Source organism: Triturus cristatus, chromosome 2_1 (genome assembly GCF_964204655.1).
Source record: "Triturus cristatus chromosome 2_1, aTriCri1.1, whole genome shotgun sequence".
In the NCBI taxonomy this organism is placed as follows: Eukaryota; Metazoa; Chordata; class Amphibia; order Caudata; family Salamandridae; genus Triturus; species Triturus cristatus.
Window position 1 is genome coordinate 1,148,627,720 of NC_140581.1, and position 17,831 is coordinate 1,148,645,550.

Genomic DNA, 17,831 nt, shown 5'->3' on the forward strand with positions numbered 1-17,831 from the left:
TGTCGAGTTCCTGGGACATATCATTACCCCTGCTGGAATCAAAATGGACCATAAAAAAGTGGAAGCTATAATACAATGGCCATCTCCGAACACCGTGAAGCACGTCCAGAGGTTCTTGGTATTTGCAAATTACTAATGATGTTTCATCACAGGCTTTTCAAGGAAAGTCACTCCCATCACTAGATTGCTGCGTAAGGGAGTCCTATACTGTTGGGATTCTGAAGCAGAACACACCTTTCAGGAACTGAAAAGGAGATTCACCACGGCTCCCATTCTGATACACCCCAACTCAGAACAGCCATTCATAGTGGAAGCTGATGCCTCACAAGACACTCTGGGGGGTGTGTTGTCACAGAGAGACGCTTGAACGGGTCTATTGCACCCCCTGGCATTCTGTTCTAGAAAGCTACAACCAGCCAAACGTAATTACACAATCTCAGACCGAGCACTCCTAGCCATCAAGACTGCTTTCGAAGAGTGGCGCCATTACCTGAAAGACGCCAAACACCCTGTGACCATCTACACGGATCACAGGAACCTGCAATTCCTCGGCTCAATCCATGCCCTTACATCCAGACAATTGCGTTGGACTCTGTTTTTTAATGAATACAACTTTCATATCACGTACTGACCCGGCAGAGAGAACGCCAAGGCCGACGTACTATCCCGCCTTGAGGAAACCAATGATACTGTGCCTACAGCTGAATCGGTATCTATCATTCCTGAACACTGTTTCCAAGGTGTGGTCCTGTCTTCTGCCTTTCTTTCCCAGCTACGAGATGACATTAACCAGACCGATCCAGCTACCTTGGTAAGGAATCATAAAGGAATAACCTCACAGAACGGATTCTTGTATAAAGAAGACAGATATCACCTACCATTGGTGGCCCGCCAACTACAAGCATTGTACATGTGTCATAATCACTTACTATCCAGTCATCCAGGATATCACAAAACCGTGGATCTGTTACAGAGACGTTTCTGGTGGCCTACATTGGAAGCTGATGCACAGGCCTATATAGCTCATTGTGCGGTTTGTGCCCAAGGAAAAAGCATGTCAGGATCCTCAGTAGGATTGTTACATCCCATTCCTGTTCCTCCTTATCCTTGGCACACCATCTCCATGGATTTCGTTGTAGACTTGCCTGCCACCAAATCAGGATATACCACTGTTCTTACCATCGTAGATCACCTTTCCAAGATGGCTCATTTTGTGCCCTTGAAGAAACTACCTTCGGCAGCATAGCTGGCAGTGATCTTCCTGCAAAACGTCGTTCGACTACATGGCGATACCTTCTGTGGTGATTACAGACCGGGGTTCGCAATTCGTGTCCAGGTTCTGGAATGAAGTGTGCACAGCCATGGACATGGACGTACACTTATCATCTGCGTACCACCCCCAGACCGACGGTCAGGCGGAGAGGACGAACCATACCATGGAGCAATACCTCCGCTGCTTGCTGTTGGCAGTGGAAAAGGAATGCGCGGAATACGCATACAACAACAACAAGCATTCAGCCATAGGCATGTCTCCCTTTTATTACCAAAAAGAGAGAGGAGAGTGCCTGCCACAAATTGATAAGACAACAAGGCCCTAAATAGGATCCGAACAATTAATACCCGCAGCCAATAGGCAAACCAAGACAACCAGGTAATAATACAGATAGATTTATAGATCTTTTAATAATTTTTTTATTTTATCGTTTTTATATATGTAAATACCATGATTTTTTACGTGTGTTGGTTAGCATCAAAAACCAAAATTGGATATCAAAACATTACAAAATTCCTATACATAAAATTGCTAACAGTCCCACAAGGCTCCTTCAAGACAGCACAATCATACTAGCATTCATTCAACAGCAACATCATGCACCACATCATATCAATACACAAAAATGGAAACATATACGTAATTCCACAATTCAAATTCAATGGATAAGGTTTCAACACAGTTTAAAAGCACCAATGAGCACAATTTAAGCAGCCAAAATAGGCTTAAGAACGCCAACGTACGTTTCGGTGTACAAGCCCCAACAGGGGCTGCACCTTCATCAGGGCGAAGGAGGGCAGGTGAAGTGGGACTGGCACACCTAATGATCGGAGGATTTTCCACAAAAAGGCTAATATAGTGGTTCTCAACTAGAGAGCTGGCTTCTGGGGAAGGATGAAGGCCTGGAGAGGTAATATATCCGTAGTTGTCTGAAAATCAATCCTTATTCAAAAGGGGGGGCGAGGGATGATTCGTCACCAATAGGTTAAGGCAGGAGGGGGTTTCTCTCATCAAGAGGAAAATCAGGACCCAGCAGCCTCCCCGAAAGTAGAACGCGATAGTAGAATGTAGGGGAGAGTAATAAATGTGTTGAAGCCTATATTCGCCGGCAGAAACAGCAAATAAACACGGAGCATAGTTCTCTCTGATACACAGCGGATGTAAGGTTTCCTCAGTAGGATTGTTACATCCCATTCCTGTTCCTCCTTATCCTTGGCACACCATCTCCATGGATTTCGTTGTAGACTTGCCTGCCACCAAATCAGGATATACCACTGTTCTTACCATCGTAGATCACCTTTCCAAGATGGCTCATTTTGTGCCCCTGAAGAAACTGCCTTCGGCAGCAGAGCTGGCAGTGATCTTCCTGCAAAACGTCGTTCGACTACACGACATACCTTCTGTGGTGATTACAGACCGAGGTTCGCAATTCGTGTCCAGGTTCTGGAATGAAGTGTGCACAGCCATGGACATGGACGTACACTTATCATCTGCGTACCACCCCCAGACCGACGGTCAGGCGGAGAGGACGAACCATACCATGGAGCAATACCTCCGCTGCTTGCTGTTGGTAGTGGAAAAGGAATGCGCGGAATACGCATACAACAACAACAAGCATTCAGCCATAGGCATGTCTCCCTTTTATTGCCTCCAAAGGAGGCATCCACGAACAGTACCCTGAGAAGAACAACTGAACTGTCCCTTGCCCACGGTTCAGGAGTATCATACCATGCTCCGCAATCTTTGGCAACAAGCCCGATTCGAGTTGGCTAAAGCCAAAGAAACTTACAAACAGTACGCTGACGAACACAGTAAGGTGGAACCCACCTACAAGATAGGGGACAGGGTGTGGCTCTCCATACGTAACCTTAATGTGCACGGCCCTAAGAAGCTTTTACCCTGCTTCGTGGGTCCCTACATCATAGTGAAGGTGATCAATCATGTTTCCATGAAACTCTCACTACCCCCACAAATGAAGATACACCCTATCTTCCATGTGTCCCTCCTACGTGCTGTTCACCCTGAATGCAATGTCCCTTCTTCTCCTTCTCCAGTCCTTAGAGATGATCACATAGAATATGAGGTCAGGGCTAAACTTGATTCCCGTCATACCCGTGGTAGGCTCTTTTACCTGGTGGACTGGAAGGGGTATGGTCTGGAGGAATGGTCCTGGGAACCCTTGTCCCATGTATGTCATGCTCTCCGATTGGTTTGTGCCTTCCATGTTAGTCATCCCCTTAGCCCCCACCCTGCCTTCTCTGTTTGAGACTGCGGATGTTGGGTGGGGGTTCTGTTTTTGGAGGGGGTGCTGTCATGGTCCTGGTGGGGTTTTCGTGCTCCCCGATTGACTGCGGTGTGTGTGCTCCCCGAACGATGAGGAAGCAGGATTGTCTCACTTCCGGGATCCATGAGGTTAGTGGTCTAGTTTCCACTACCGGAAGTCGCCACCAGGGCATTCAGCGCATCCGGGGGAAACCGCATTACAGCTGCAGTTCCCGCTAGTTCGGCGCTTCGGATTAATGCCTTTGCCGACATCGGATGCCCTGACCAGAGTCGGACGCCACTGACAGGTATCCCAAGTACGCGCAGGAGCGCTGGCCTCTGTTTCTAAGCCGACTCTGATTCTGTTCCTCGGTGCTAGCGAGACCTGTCGTTTCTAGCCTTGCTTACAATACAGTGCGGGTGCACCGGGTTGTTCCAAACTGTGTTTCAACATCAGGAACTAGCGATCCATTTTTTGGAGATTTTGTTTTTGTGCATTATCGCGCAGGAGCGCTTGTTTTGTTGGTACATTGTCGCGCAGGGGCGCTTGTTTTGTTTGTGCATTATCGCGCAGGAGCGCTTGTTTTTTAGGTACATTATCGCCCTGGGGCGCCAACGACTTTCTTTCGTGTGCAGGAGCACTTGTCCATAGAGATTCAGTACATCTGCCTTCCCTGCTCAAGGGTTAGAAATCCTGTTCTTGGTTCCTCTATGCACGCGCAGGAGCGCTAAACCATTTTTGTTTCTGTTGATGACTTCCTTACTTCACGGTGCTACCATTACAAGGTGATTACCTATTCTGCATGTGTATATGTGGATGAGGAGTGGAGGGGTTTGTATGTAGCCATAGAAACTGGGTTTCCCCTTATCTCCCCAAACCAGACAGTGCTTCATCGGACATTCCCCGGACAGAGGGAGGTCCTTCAACTGGTTTTCTGGACACCATCTCCATCATCTCTAGCTTCCTTCCCCAATCCCATCGCCATCCTAGTTGGTGTACATGCCTCTGCTGGGGTAAGGTGGGAACGGTGGCGGTAGTTCATTTTGTCTCTGTGAGATTACTTCACAAGCAGAAGGTAAGACTTGTGGATACTTAACACACACGCAGTTGGCACTACTTATTCACTTGCTATGTCCATAGGTAAAAAGCCCATAACCCCAATTTTAGAGATTCACAAGCGCAAATGTATTCCGATTTTAACATATGGTATGGGGATCTGGGGTTGCAGGGACGTTCTTGCTATGCAGTTGGAGGAGGATAGATTTTGCCGTAGAGTTTTATGAGTGCACCCTTCCTCGCCACATTTTCCCCTCCATTTGGAGCTAGGTCTCGAGTATGTCCAAGATACCATAAATGCTGCACCTCTAGCTACCTGGTGTTCTATCTGGACAAATGAAGAGGCTGATTTTAATCAGGCAATTATTAGAGACTGTTTAAAGTACTTGTGGTCTCTGTATCCCCTGGCTCCAATACATTAAAACCGGCCTTACGGAACTTGGTTACTCCTCTTTGTTTGAGCACCCAGATCTAATTGGCAAAGGGGATCGACAGAGAGTTTTGGTGAGCTTTCGAAAACATAAAGAATCATCTAGGGAACTGTCCGAAGTAGCCAAACCCACTGTCAGGGATTATTGCCTTATACAAGTACCTCCTTATATTGCCCCGTACTTACTATATGTAAATAATGTGCACGAAAGGAATTTGTTGACTAGATTCAGGATGGGGTCGTTTCGGTGGTTGGTATGTTTTCCCTTGGGTCAGTATTCTTCGGAATCTATTACTATCTGCCCTTGTGATGAAAATTCGAGTCAAACCATTTTACATTTTGTATTTTTTTGTCAGTTTTATCTTTCATTTACCAGGACATTTTTAATACCTCTTTTGCGCAGACACAAATTTTCCAAGTGCAAAGCAGCTTTGTATTTTCTGCAGTAACTCAATGACCATGATGTTTGCTTTGCTGTTGGGAGCTTTTTGAAGTGTATTTTAAAAAAGAGAAGAAGCATGCTGTTTTAATTCCAATGCACTTTACCATTCTTCTGTATGGATTGTATCTGTATTGCTGCTAAAATGTCCACCCCTGCTGATAACCCCTCTATAGGATTGATTTTATTATTCATGTATTATTAGTTATTTATTTGCTGCTATTGATGGCTGCTGTTGTTTTTTGCACTATTAGATAATATCTGCTGCTACTTATGAACCCAATCGCTTTGCATTGTCACTTTAGTTCCGAAACAAATTACAGTATTTGCTTGCTGTTGTACTCTTTTTAAATGGAAAATGAGTTTTGTATTTGTTGAGATGTGTATGATTTTATATGGTGTTTTTAATATGGTGTATCTTTTATGACCTGTCTTTGGAAGAACGAATAAAGAAAGAATTGAATTGAATTGAGTAAGAGTCAATCATCACCAGCATGGTGGGCCCATCGGAAAAGCTTGCAAAGTCTATGCTTATTTTTGAATATGATATGAGGCTGGGTTCCTCCGTCAGCACCGGTGCAAGAAGTTGGTCTCCACTGGTTGTCGCACAAGGATGGCATTGCCGTATTTTCTCGTTCACCATGGCTTCCATCCCCAGGAACCTGACCTTGCTTCGCAACCAAGCTTTAGTCTTGACAGTTCCTTGATGTTCCTTGATGCCCCATGTGCGCAAGGTCAATCATCCGGATCCACAGACTCCAGGGCATGACAGTTTGTTGGTCTCTCAGCAGTAATCTGTCTCGGCTCTCACTCATTCCTCACTCGCCATAGTTGTTGTCGAGTGATTCACTCTTCATGCATCAGCAATTTGGTCCCATCTAGAAAGTGCTGCAACTATCGCTGGCCTAGTGCCTCCTTTGCTCTTTTTATACCTCCATCTTCCTTGGACGCTTCGCAGATCTATTCCTGTGTTATTGCCTTGGTGCATACCCCATCCACAATTATCTGCACAAACCCTTCTGTGCTTTCTTCGTCCACCTCCACTTGGTCTCCTCCGTATGTGGCAGGATGCCTGGACAGATAGTCAGCGGGGTTGTTAGCTCTGGGCCGATAGACAATATGGTAGGCATATGCTTGTAGCTGTACCGCCCACCTCTCGAGCATCGGAGGGGCAAGTTGGGAAGTGCCTGTGAAAAGCAGGATGAGCGGCTTATGGTCGCCACCATTCTGAATTTGTGGCCGCATAGGTAGAGGTGGAAGTGATGACAGGCCCACCTTATCGCAAGGGCCTCTCGCTCAATTTGAGCATAACGAGTTTTGGTGGGCGACAGCGCTTGCTTTGCATATGCTACTGGTACCCACTCTTGCTCTCCATTTTCTTGCAGGAGCACTGCCCCATGGCCCACGGGGATGGCATCGACCACCAGTTCAGTCTTTCGACGAGGGTGGAAGTAAGCCAGGGTGAACTTGTCCAGGAAAGCTTCCTTTATGGCTCAGAACGCCTTCTTCGCTACCGGGCTCCAGGTCCATGGCACACCAGTCTTTGTGAGGCTCCTTAGAGGTTTCGCCATTGTGGCTAGCTTCGGGATAAACCTCCCGCAGTGCGTCACCATCCCCAGGAAGCTACACACTTCTGTTGGTTTTTGGGGTATGTGCGCAATGCTTATTGCCTCACCTTCTTTGGGTCCACCTTAAGTCCTTCCCTGGAGAACAAATATATAAAGAAATTGTTGAGTTCTGATAAAAGGAGCCTTTTCTCTTGTGCTGCGTGAGGACACAATCTGCCAGCCCTTGGAGGCTGTCCTGCAGTTGAGCGTGATGTTCTTCTAGGCTCTCCAAGTATATCAGAATGTTGTTGCTTAGACTGATCATTCCCATCAGTCTGAAAAGGGCTTCCTTGATCACATTCTGAAAAACATCTGCCACGGGGTAGACTCCAAAACTCAGCCTCTTGTAGCGCCGGAGACCTACGTGTGTTGAAAAGGTTGTGATGTTTTGACTCTCCGGGGCAAGTTCAAGCTGGGGGTATCCGGAATTAAGGTCCAACTTGGAAAAGCACTTGGCCCCATTGAGATCTGCCACTATGTCATCCATCTTTGGAGTTATATGCTTTTCTCTGCGGGAAGGGTGCACAAACAGGAACACTGAGACAGTTAACAGCTCCAGCGCAGGACTGCAGAGACAACAGGTGCGCCCGCTTTCCTCTCTCCCTAGGGAAATGGCTGCCATACAGCTCCAAGCAGATCAGCACTGGCAAGGGGTGGGGAGCCTCGGGTTTTCTTGCTCCCATATTAAATTCAGGCTGTTAGGGGTGTATGCACACACAAGCACTGTTAAATGGTAGGGGCAGTTTCAGTCGATAACCCTTCAAGTATTGCCCGGCGGTAATCGCCTCTTATACCATTCGATAATTTACCAATGAAAGAGGCAGGTGCCGGAGACTGGAAGGCAGGAAACAAAGTTTTTATTCCGTCGGAGCAGAACACATCAGATCAGACAGCAAGGTATCGTCACGAGGTGCTCTAACTGCATCTCTGAGGCCTGGCCTCTTATACACAGGTTTATGACTTTATTGCAGAGTTATCATACATGGCACATTCTTGAACATAAAAGAACATCCTCGGAATCCCCACTTCGGGCTCGTTCCCACACATATCTACAGTGGAAGTCCCCACCCCATCCACAGTAGGAGATGGCTATCACACAGCTGGACATTCCGCCAATTCCCGGGGGTGGGTGCGACCGGCCGGGTCTCAGGGGGTAGGGGCTTTGATCTACTGTAATCCCTTTGATGTGGGGTGTTTCCCTTACAGTAGGGGTAATAAACTGCATCCGCAGGGCTAGGTGATGGCCTGGGATCGGTTCGGACAATGGGGCGCAGAGGAAGGGGGTTATCAAAGAGATGTATGACCATGTATGGGATGTCGGTCAGGCGTGGGATGTGGTTCCATGGCAGGGTCGCGCAGAAGGAGAGGGTTTATGGCCCGTGTATGAGAGAGCGGGGGTGGTCGGCGCGCGGGGGATGCTTGCAGCGCCAGGGGGACGCGCTGGCGATCGGCAATGAACGGGGGAGAGAGTGGGGTGCCTAAAATGGCGGCCGTGCCTTCGCTGTGCGTGGCGCTGGGGAGAGGCAAGATGGCGCAGATAATGTTCAGTTACAAACTAAATTTCCACAGCACAGAGACTCAATGGCGTCAGTTTACTGCGTGCCCACCTGCACACTACAGCTCACCGGCCGTATTCCCCGAAAATCACGGGCCCGATGTCAGTAGCCTCAGGCAGGGAGGGCGGAGTCAGGAGCGGGCCTCACTGGTAGGCGGCAGCCCAGGGCCTCGTGTGCCACACCTCGTAAGGAGGAGCCACTGCATAGGAACAGGGCCGTGCAGCGAAGCATACGACCCTCGGGGGGAGCATCCACAGGTTCCGCAGAGACCGATGTGGTTTGTCAGGAATCAGCTTTGCCCGTAGCACACCACCGGCAACAGGGTGCAGATGAGGGCGGCATCTTGTCACCAGCAGGAAAACACACACCAGCACCACGGGATGTTGCAGGGTGCTACGGCCCAGTCACAAGTTGTTGGCCTGATCGGGAACCACGTGGGCAGGTGGTTGAGGCAGCAGGCGCCACTGCCCGGTGATCCTCCCATCCCGCAGCACAGGATCAGGGGGGGTCAGATGCTTGCACAGTGTTGTACCGTTCTTCATCATCAATGTAAGCCCGTGGCATGTGGCAATAGGCATGGCCTACTGGGGCAGTACAGATGTCTACACGCACACTGTACAACAGTGTCGGCTAAGGCCACAAGCAACCTTAAGCCAATTTATTTATATCGTCGGGACGCTGGGTTTGCCACTCTTAGTTCTGCTGCAAGAGTAGCTTTGCTTACAATCTTTAAGTCTAGAAGGGAGCACATCTGCTGACATCTAAGGCAATGAGAGAACCAAAGTAAAATGGCTTTGATAATTTCTATGGTTTTCTGGGAGAATCTGGTTTCCATTTCAGCTCTTGCTCTGTCCAGAATGTTCAAAAGGAATTTCCAGAGCACTTGCTAGTGAGAAAAGGAAGTGCCATATGCACTGTGGAAAGTACCACTGAATCTGAAGGTATGCAGTTGAGTCCTCCTCCTATTTGGTATCAGATTAACATGTGTGACTTTATTTGACACATTATAAACAGAAAAGCTATACTTTGTAGAAAATATTAGATCTGCACTGTCAGTACTACAAAGGGAGAAAGAGAGACAGTCTCTTCCTCCCACCCCCACACTGCTTCAATGCACCAGAGGCCCTAGTAACCTGACCTGACTGGATCTCTAAGCCAATCCAGATACTGCTCCTATTGTTACTTAGCATGAGAGCAGCACCAGGATTGGCTCAGGCATGCAATCTCATGCTCAGTACTGAGACCTGAGACTGTGGCTTTGATTCACCCCAGCTCACTAATGCACAGGTGGTGAGACTCTCAGAGAGGTCTCTAGTGCGTATGACTGGCTGGCTAGAGAAAGGCTACAGTCCAACCTGACATGCGCACTTGGGCCGAGGCTGGCTACTGACGACGAGTACTACTACAGCGTCAATATTGTTAAGCTCCACCCCCTCAGGCCCGCATGTGATGCACAGGAACCACCTCAGCCTCAGGTGCTCGCACTCGATGAAGACCGATTGCCTGAGGAGCAAATAAATGCATAATACTTTGAAGCATATGGTTTGCTCACATTTAATTTGAGGGCAAGGAGGGCCAAAATATAAGTGGTGTACATCAGTTTGGTGTATAGCGCTGCCCAGTGAATGTGTGGTATACATGTGCTGGGTGCATGTGTGCATGTGATGGCACAATACAAAACAAGGATAGTGCTGTGCAGTACATTATATACATGTGTGTCTGTGAATGGTATAGTACATGAGGGATGTAGTGCTGTGCAGTGTGTGTATGCTATATGTTTGTACTGGGTGAATGTGTGCTTGTGAATTGTACAATACCTGGAAGACTCTGGGTTCTGTTTTAGAAAACCCAGAGCTGACTGGAGGAACATGAGGAGAGGAAGTAGAGGAATCCGCTCAGACAGATTTGTATATTGATGCTTTTCTGTAAGCTGGCCAGAACCCAAGGAGAAAGGGCGAGCCAGGCTTTTCTGTACATTTCAAAGGGTGCTCTTTGATTCAGAGAGCTTACTGGAAAGGGGCCTGGGCACATCTCGGGAAGAAAATTGGGCTGATAAGAGAATTATAAAGAGTAGGGCTGAGGCCCTAGGATAACCTTTTGATACACATATCACTGTGGTTGATGTCCAGGTGTGAACCCCTAGTCACTCCCATGTCCTGGGTTGTGGGCCATCCTTGCTGTGATAAACAGCTTTCTAGAGCAACGGCCGAGGAGAGGGCACTTCAAAAGGAAGCAGACCACCAAAATAAACTTCAAAGACCCTAAATCACATTTGGTGTCTGGAAATGGTCTATAACAAGGGTAGCTTGAGGGCTCCAAAATAGTCAACTGTCAAACAGGCAGTCGGGCTGTATGTCGTTGAGGAGAAGCTCTGCAAGACTTTTGCCTTTGATCAAGACTGGGGAACACAGCCTGCCAGTGTCCCAGGTGGGTGAGAGGACATCATTCAGGGAAATCCAAGACCACCTGCACCTGGAGCACCAGAGCCTGCCCGCTTGCCAAGACAAGTGTGCCCTGTGAGGACGAGGTGAGTGTTTGGAGGGAGTGAGTTCCAGTGGAATATCTGGGCAAGTGGATTCCTGTAGCAAAACATGAGGAGACGGCTGCTGCACTAATCAGGTTGGCACCCATGCGTAGAGTAAGGTCAGTGACCCTGTATACCAGACGGTGCCATCGTGAAGATTAAATGACTACTGTGCTGATCGGGCCATCACCTTTGTTCAGAGTAAGATGCCAGGTGGGGTCACCGTGAAGAATGAGGAATGTTGCCTGGTTCTGCAGACATCGGAAGAAGAGGATGCTGTGGTGACTTGTGCGTGCCCAAACCCCAACTGAGGATCTTAACCCGAGCAATTGCACTCCTCCATGAGAAGCATCAGACGAACTTACTGTCTCACCAAGGAAAACGCGACGGGTACCCAGCCGCTGCCCCTGCAGATCTGTGAGTACTACTTACTATCAGCAGACACTGTAGCTTTCCACAACCTCTGAGAGTGAAACGCTTTCGGGGACTCCGGTAGAGCAACCCCTGCAGGAACGGGTAAGACTAAACGCTGGGCCAGGAGGGCCTGGGGGAATTTGTTCTGTTGCATAATGCTCCGGGCACTAGTGAAGCTTAAACTGAATGTTGCCTATAACCACAACCGTTAGTGAGAGGGAAGTGGGAGTCAGGGGACTGTCAAATATACACTAGAGCCCTGGCCTCAGGGGACTATGTGTATTGTTTGTGTATGCCGTAATGTACTTTGCTTTGTATATAAATACTCCTTTTTTCATAAAAGCAAGTATTGACTGGACTATTATTTATTGCTGCTATTGAATATATTTTGAGTTCTGAGCCTGTGTTATTTCCCCTGCATCTTTCTTCCTCCATCGCCACTGAGAGGCCTTGGACTGGTGGACCTACACTGCTAGTGAAAGTCAAGTGCTGAAGGTGTAATTGGCGCAAAAGCCCAGGATCCATAGTAAGTCATGCCCCGGAACATCAGGAGTAAAGGGCCTCAACCCCCAGGGTTGGGCCCAGTAGCTCCTGTTTGCCTTGTTCGGACATGAGCCATATCCCTTGTGAATGATCTGAAATATAGACCTGTCTGAAGTTATGGCTTACCCTGTAAGAATTATTCGATCCTGCCTCCCACCAAATGGATGTGCTCCACTAAGAGCATGCTAAAGGCGTTTTGCAGGTGAAGTTGCAGAGGGTACCGTTGTGCTTGACTACAGGGAGGGTGGATTCCTTTTTGAGGCTGGACATGGTGGCCGTATGTGACAGCTCTACCAAAGCACACAAGGAGGTGTAGGGTCAGTGCACCAGGCAAGGCAAATAGATCCAGAGAGCCTGCAGTGGCCCTGATCTCCTAGTATCATTCTAAAGTAGCCTTGTCCTCAAACAGGCGAGTCCAGTCCAAGAGCGTGGCCATAAGGGAGGGCTGGACATCACCTGAGAACCCAGTTGATCGCAGCCATGCATGGCTGCGAATGGCAACACTGGTGCCCATGTCTCTCCCAATGGAATCAGTTGTGTTCAAGCCACAATGAATTGTGAACATGGCATCATAACAACCATCTTGATCAGCCTGGAGAAGGGCATGCCAGAGAACTTCGGGGACACCAGGAAGGACTTGAGCCACAGAGTCCCAAAGGGCATTGGAATAACATCCCAGGAGGCAGCTGGCATTTACTGAACAGAGAGCCAGGTTGGTGGAAGAAACAACTTGCTTCCCAAACATTTCTACCCGTTTTGGCTCCCTGTTGGGTGGAAAAGTTGGAAAAGTGTTAGGATTAGATCTGCTTGTGGACGCCTGCACCACTAAACGTTGCCAAGAAAGGAGCGCAGGGTCACCCGGGGCAGGGTCTCATTATTTGTTTATTGAGAGGCCAGAGCAAGGTTTGTCCCAGGCTCCCAACAAGGTATCTGTTAATGCTTCATTAATTGGGGCTCAGAAGATATTTGCAAAAGGAGGGATTTGTCTCAGAAATCGCAAAACCTTTATAAATGGGTACAATATCCAATGTTCTTGATGGACCTCAAAAGTGGGACATACCCTTTTTCCGCTAGAACATGTGAATCACAGAGAAATAGAGGCCAAGATCGAGTTAGTTTCCATCTTGTTCATATTTCAAATGAAAATTCATAGATCCAAATAATGACTGAGGAGTACTATTTTATTTATAAACATTGAAACAGGAAAAACTGACAGCCAACACGTGTTTCACCCCTTCCCGGTGGATAGGCCTGGGGCTTTCTCGAGGCAATTTAAGAATAAATATATTGTACATAGGCAATAAAATTTAAATCAAAATACCTACCAAAAGTACATTAAATATGTTCCCGAGACATATTAATTATCAAAATTAGTTCCTAGTACACCCATCGATATGCATGTAGCACATAGTGAATGGAGTTAGCATTGAAAATAAAAGTACCCAGAAAAATTATGAATCCAATCACATATTAAATAATAAACATTGATTCATAATTCTAAAAGGTAAACATCAGATTGTCATGTAAACAATCGTAGTGCATATCAATATTTAGAAAGAAACGTTACATACAGAATCACGTGTCAGGAACTCCAGTAGTTGTGCCCATACCGCACTCTATTCAGAGCAGAATGGGACCCAAAGATGCGAAAAAACAATATGGCAGGGGGGCATATATGGTGGAAATGCAGGCATAACTGGCATACTAGAATACCGTGCACAATGTTCCAAGATGGCTGCGGTGTTTACAGGCTCTTCAAGAAACTCCCCTAGTGACGTAGACAAACTGCCTGAATAAAAGAGTTGTTGAGATGCGGGCAAGCTTCTACTATACTGAGTAGTTCCAGAGCCGTGTTGTAGACTGCAAGGTTAAGGCTGCACATTTGGAGGTGGAGAGGGCCGCTCGTTGTTTCATGTTCCCCGCTGAGACTGAGCATTCAGATGAGTAATGGTTGGGTGTTTTGGAGCGCACAGGGAGGCTGATTGTGTGCACGTCATTTTTCAGGCCACATTATTCCCTGCTCGGAACGTGGCTCAGGTTCAATACCCATGCTACAAGTAATACAGTACTAGTCACGAACTGTGAATGTGTGGGACTCTCCATTTAAATCGCATTGGTGTGTTGGTGCTGCACTGACATTTGTAAAGCCACAACTTTTTTTTGTGGGCTCATTTCTTAGGCCTCCTTCATATCTTGCCAGTGAGCTGAGCTTTTGCATGTGTGTGAGGCTGCATATGTTGAGCACTAAAAGAAGCATGAGTGTGTAACTGCCAAAAGGCAATGGCAGATGTTGTTCCGTTATCAGGTGGCAATGTATGAGGATGCTATGAGTATATGATTATTCTATTCTGATATTAGAATGTGTTTAGCCACATGTTGAATTACAGGCACTTACATTTTAGATATTGACTAATATGATGCCTCGTGTATTTCAAGCTTGCTCCCACACAAGCTCTGTTGCCTGTTTTTCCTTTGTGCTACAGGTCTCCCTCCAAGGGATACCTTCCCTAATTCCCTTCCCCCCGTCTAGCCACTCTCATCCTCTGTTCTTGATTTATCAGACTCGGAGCTGCTGGAACGTGGGCCACTACGCGGTACTGTTGCTGAGGATCTGTGAGAGCCTAACAGAATAGTAGTCCCAAGAATAAAGGATCCTCCTGAGCAGTATTAACAAGTATGGCCACTTTAGATGATTTATGTGCCATGTTAGCCGAACTTAAAGGTGAAATCACAGCCTCTCGAGCAGAAACGTCTTCATAAATGGCACGAGTAAATGTATTACAAAGTCAACTGGAGGTTTCCCCCGATCCAGTGGCAACATCTAGCAGAACTGTAGGGAATACTGGTAATCCAACACCACTGGTGGTGTCAGTTACTGTTCATGCAGTTGTTCCTTTGACCCCTCTTGACAGGTTTTATGGTGATTCTGATAAGGTACAGGTGTTCCATACACAGGTGCAGTTCCATTACATGGTCAAACCTCAATCCTTTCAAGATGCTCAGTCCAGAGTGGCATTCTTAATATTTTATCTAGGAGGGGAATGCCACTGCATTGGCTACACCTTTAGTTAATGAGGATAACTCCTTGTTATATCATTGGTCTCGTTTTTAAGGCTAAATTTGAAAAGGTGTTTGATTGTCGTATGGTGACTCAGTCAGCTGAACGAGAACTATTAGATTTGAGACAGGGCAATAAAGACTTGGTGATGTATCTGACAACCTCCAATCGGTTGGTGGCTTTAACAGGATGGCCTGAAGAGAAAAGAGCAGCCCTTTATTACAGAGGTTTGAAGGAGGGATGAAAGACCTCCTGGCACAAATGGAATCCCAGTCTCATACTTGTGCGTATTTAATTAATCTAACGTTACAGGCAAGGGGGATAAGAAGAAAAATGAAACCAAAACCTTCTATAGAACCAAACCTAGTCCTGTGGTAGAGAGCCCTAAGCCAATGGAGATGGGGCTGCGGGGACTTATATCCAAGAAAGAACGAGAAAACCTTTGTAAAAATGATTTATGTTTATACTGTGGAAGGAAAGGCCATTTCATAGCAGAATGCCCCACCAGCCCTAAATCTACCAAAGGTTAGGGTTCGGAAAACTAGCTGTCCCGTAGCAGAAACAGGAGCATGTTGTGGGATTAGAAGAAGGGTCTCCAGAACAAAGTATCGCAAACACTTCCAAAAGTTCCATGCCTCATTTGATCCTCAAAGCTAAAATTGCAACGAAGGTGGTAGGAACACAAGAGGTAGAAGCTATATTAGATTGTGGTGTTACGGGTAATTTTATTGACTCAAAATACTTGTTATTATTAAAATGATCCACACATGACAAGGACTAACCTGAGATGGGCAGGGCGGTTGATGACACCATGTTGTCTTCAGGACCTATTACCAAACAAACTGAATTGGTATCATTCTATTATACAGATACCCAAGTCCATCATCACGAAACTATGCAATTTGATGTTAATGATGCTTTTCATTTCAAACCGATATTAGGCATGCCCTGGTTAACGCTGCATAATCCCTCCATTGATTGGAATCATCGCAGTAGAACATTCAATTTGACCTTTTGTAGTGAAGTCTGCACTCAATCGCAACAGACTATGCCGGTGAGTACTCACCTATCTCATGTAATAGCCCTGCAGCTGAAAAGGAGATTGTCCTGCCTTGCAGTATGCCAATTATGCAGATGCGTTTAGTCAATGTAGTGCAGAAACCTTGTCACATCATAAGTCATACGACTGTCAAATCAAACTTGTTCCTAGGTCAAAAATTCCCTGCAGTCATATATATATGCTCTTACAGAAAAAGAAAACCAGCATCGAAATGAGTGCATTGACAAGTACTTGGAAAACGGATGTATACGCCCTTTCATATCTCCAGCAGCCTCTCCTCTGTTTTTCATTCTGAAGGCAAATGGGGAGCTATGTGCATGCATAGACTATCGTGCCTTGAACGCAATAACCATAAAAAACGGTATATGCTACTGCTCATCTCGGTCCTGTTGGATCAAGTCAGATCAGCCACCATCTATACCCAACTGGATCTTAGAGGGGCATATCATTTGGTACGCAAATGCAAAGGAGATGAGTGGAAAATAGCATTTTGCAACGGATTCAGTCTATATGAATATTGTATGGTGCTGTTCGGTCTATGCAACGCCGCAGTGGCTTTTCAGCATTTCTGAAATTAGGTTTTACGAAAATACTTGGACCAATTTGTTATCGTGTATATAGACTATTGCTGATATACTCACCTACTGAACAAGACCATGTTAAAACCATTTTAGGGACTCTGAGACAACATGGTCTGTTTTGTAAACTGTCAAAGTGTTAGTTTCATGTCACTAGTATGGAATTTTTTGATTTCATCCTAACCCTTCAAGGGTTAGTAATGTCACAGTGAAAGGTATATGCAGTGCAGGACTGGCCGATCCCACAAAACATCTAAGACATAAAAACATTCTTATGATTCACACATTTTTACTGCTGTTTTAGTCCATAGTTTTCTGCCCTAATTGTCCCAGTCAAAAAACTGATGAGAAAGAATACAGCATTTCATTGGTCCATTGAGTGTGAGAAGGCCTTCACTATGCTTAAGGAAGCCTTCACGTCCGCTCCTGTCCTCACTCATCCAAATGTGGCTGAACCCTTTAATGTAAAGGCTGATGCTTCCAAAGAAGCTATGGGAGCTACTTTGTCCCAGCGACACACCACCACAAGAAAAATGCACAGAGTGGCTTATCTGTCTGAGTGGCTTTTCTGTCTTAAAGGTTTAACCCAGCAGAAATCAATTATACCATTGCAAAGAAAGAACTACTGGCTATTTGTATAGCTTTCAAAGAATGGCAACACTATTTGTTAGAGGCCAGACATCATGCAAACTGATCAACAAAACCTCTAGTTTTTTAAGTCAGCCAGAGCTTTCACCCCATGCTAACAAAAATGGACTCTATTCTTCTCAGAGTATGATTTCATAGTGACCTTCCATGCCGGTACTGACAATAGGAAGACGGACTCTCTATCCAGATACCACAAAGAAACTAGCATTGATAAAACAGAAACAGTGTGTCCCATCATTCCAGCACAACATTTTGTAGGTGCAAGCACAATCCGTCAATTCTTGGATGGAGTCCAACGAGCCATACAATTGGTAGAAGTGGGCAACACAAGATATGCATGGAAGTATTCGTGATGGGGTTACCTTTTCATGGGGCATTGCTG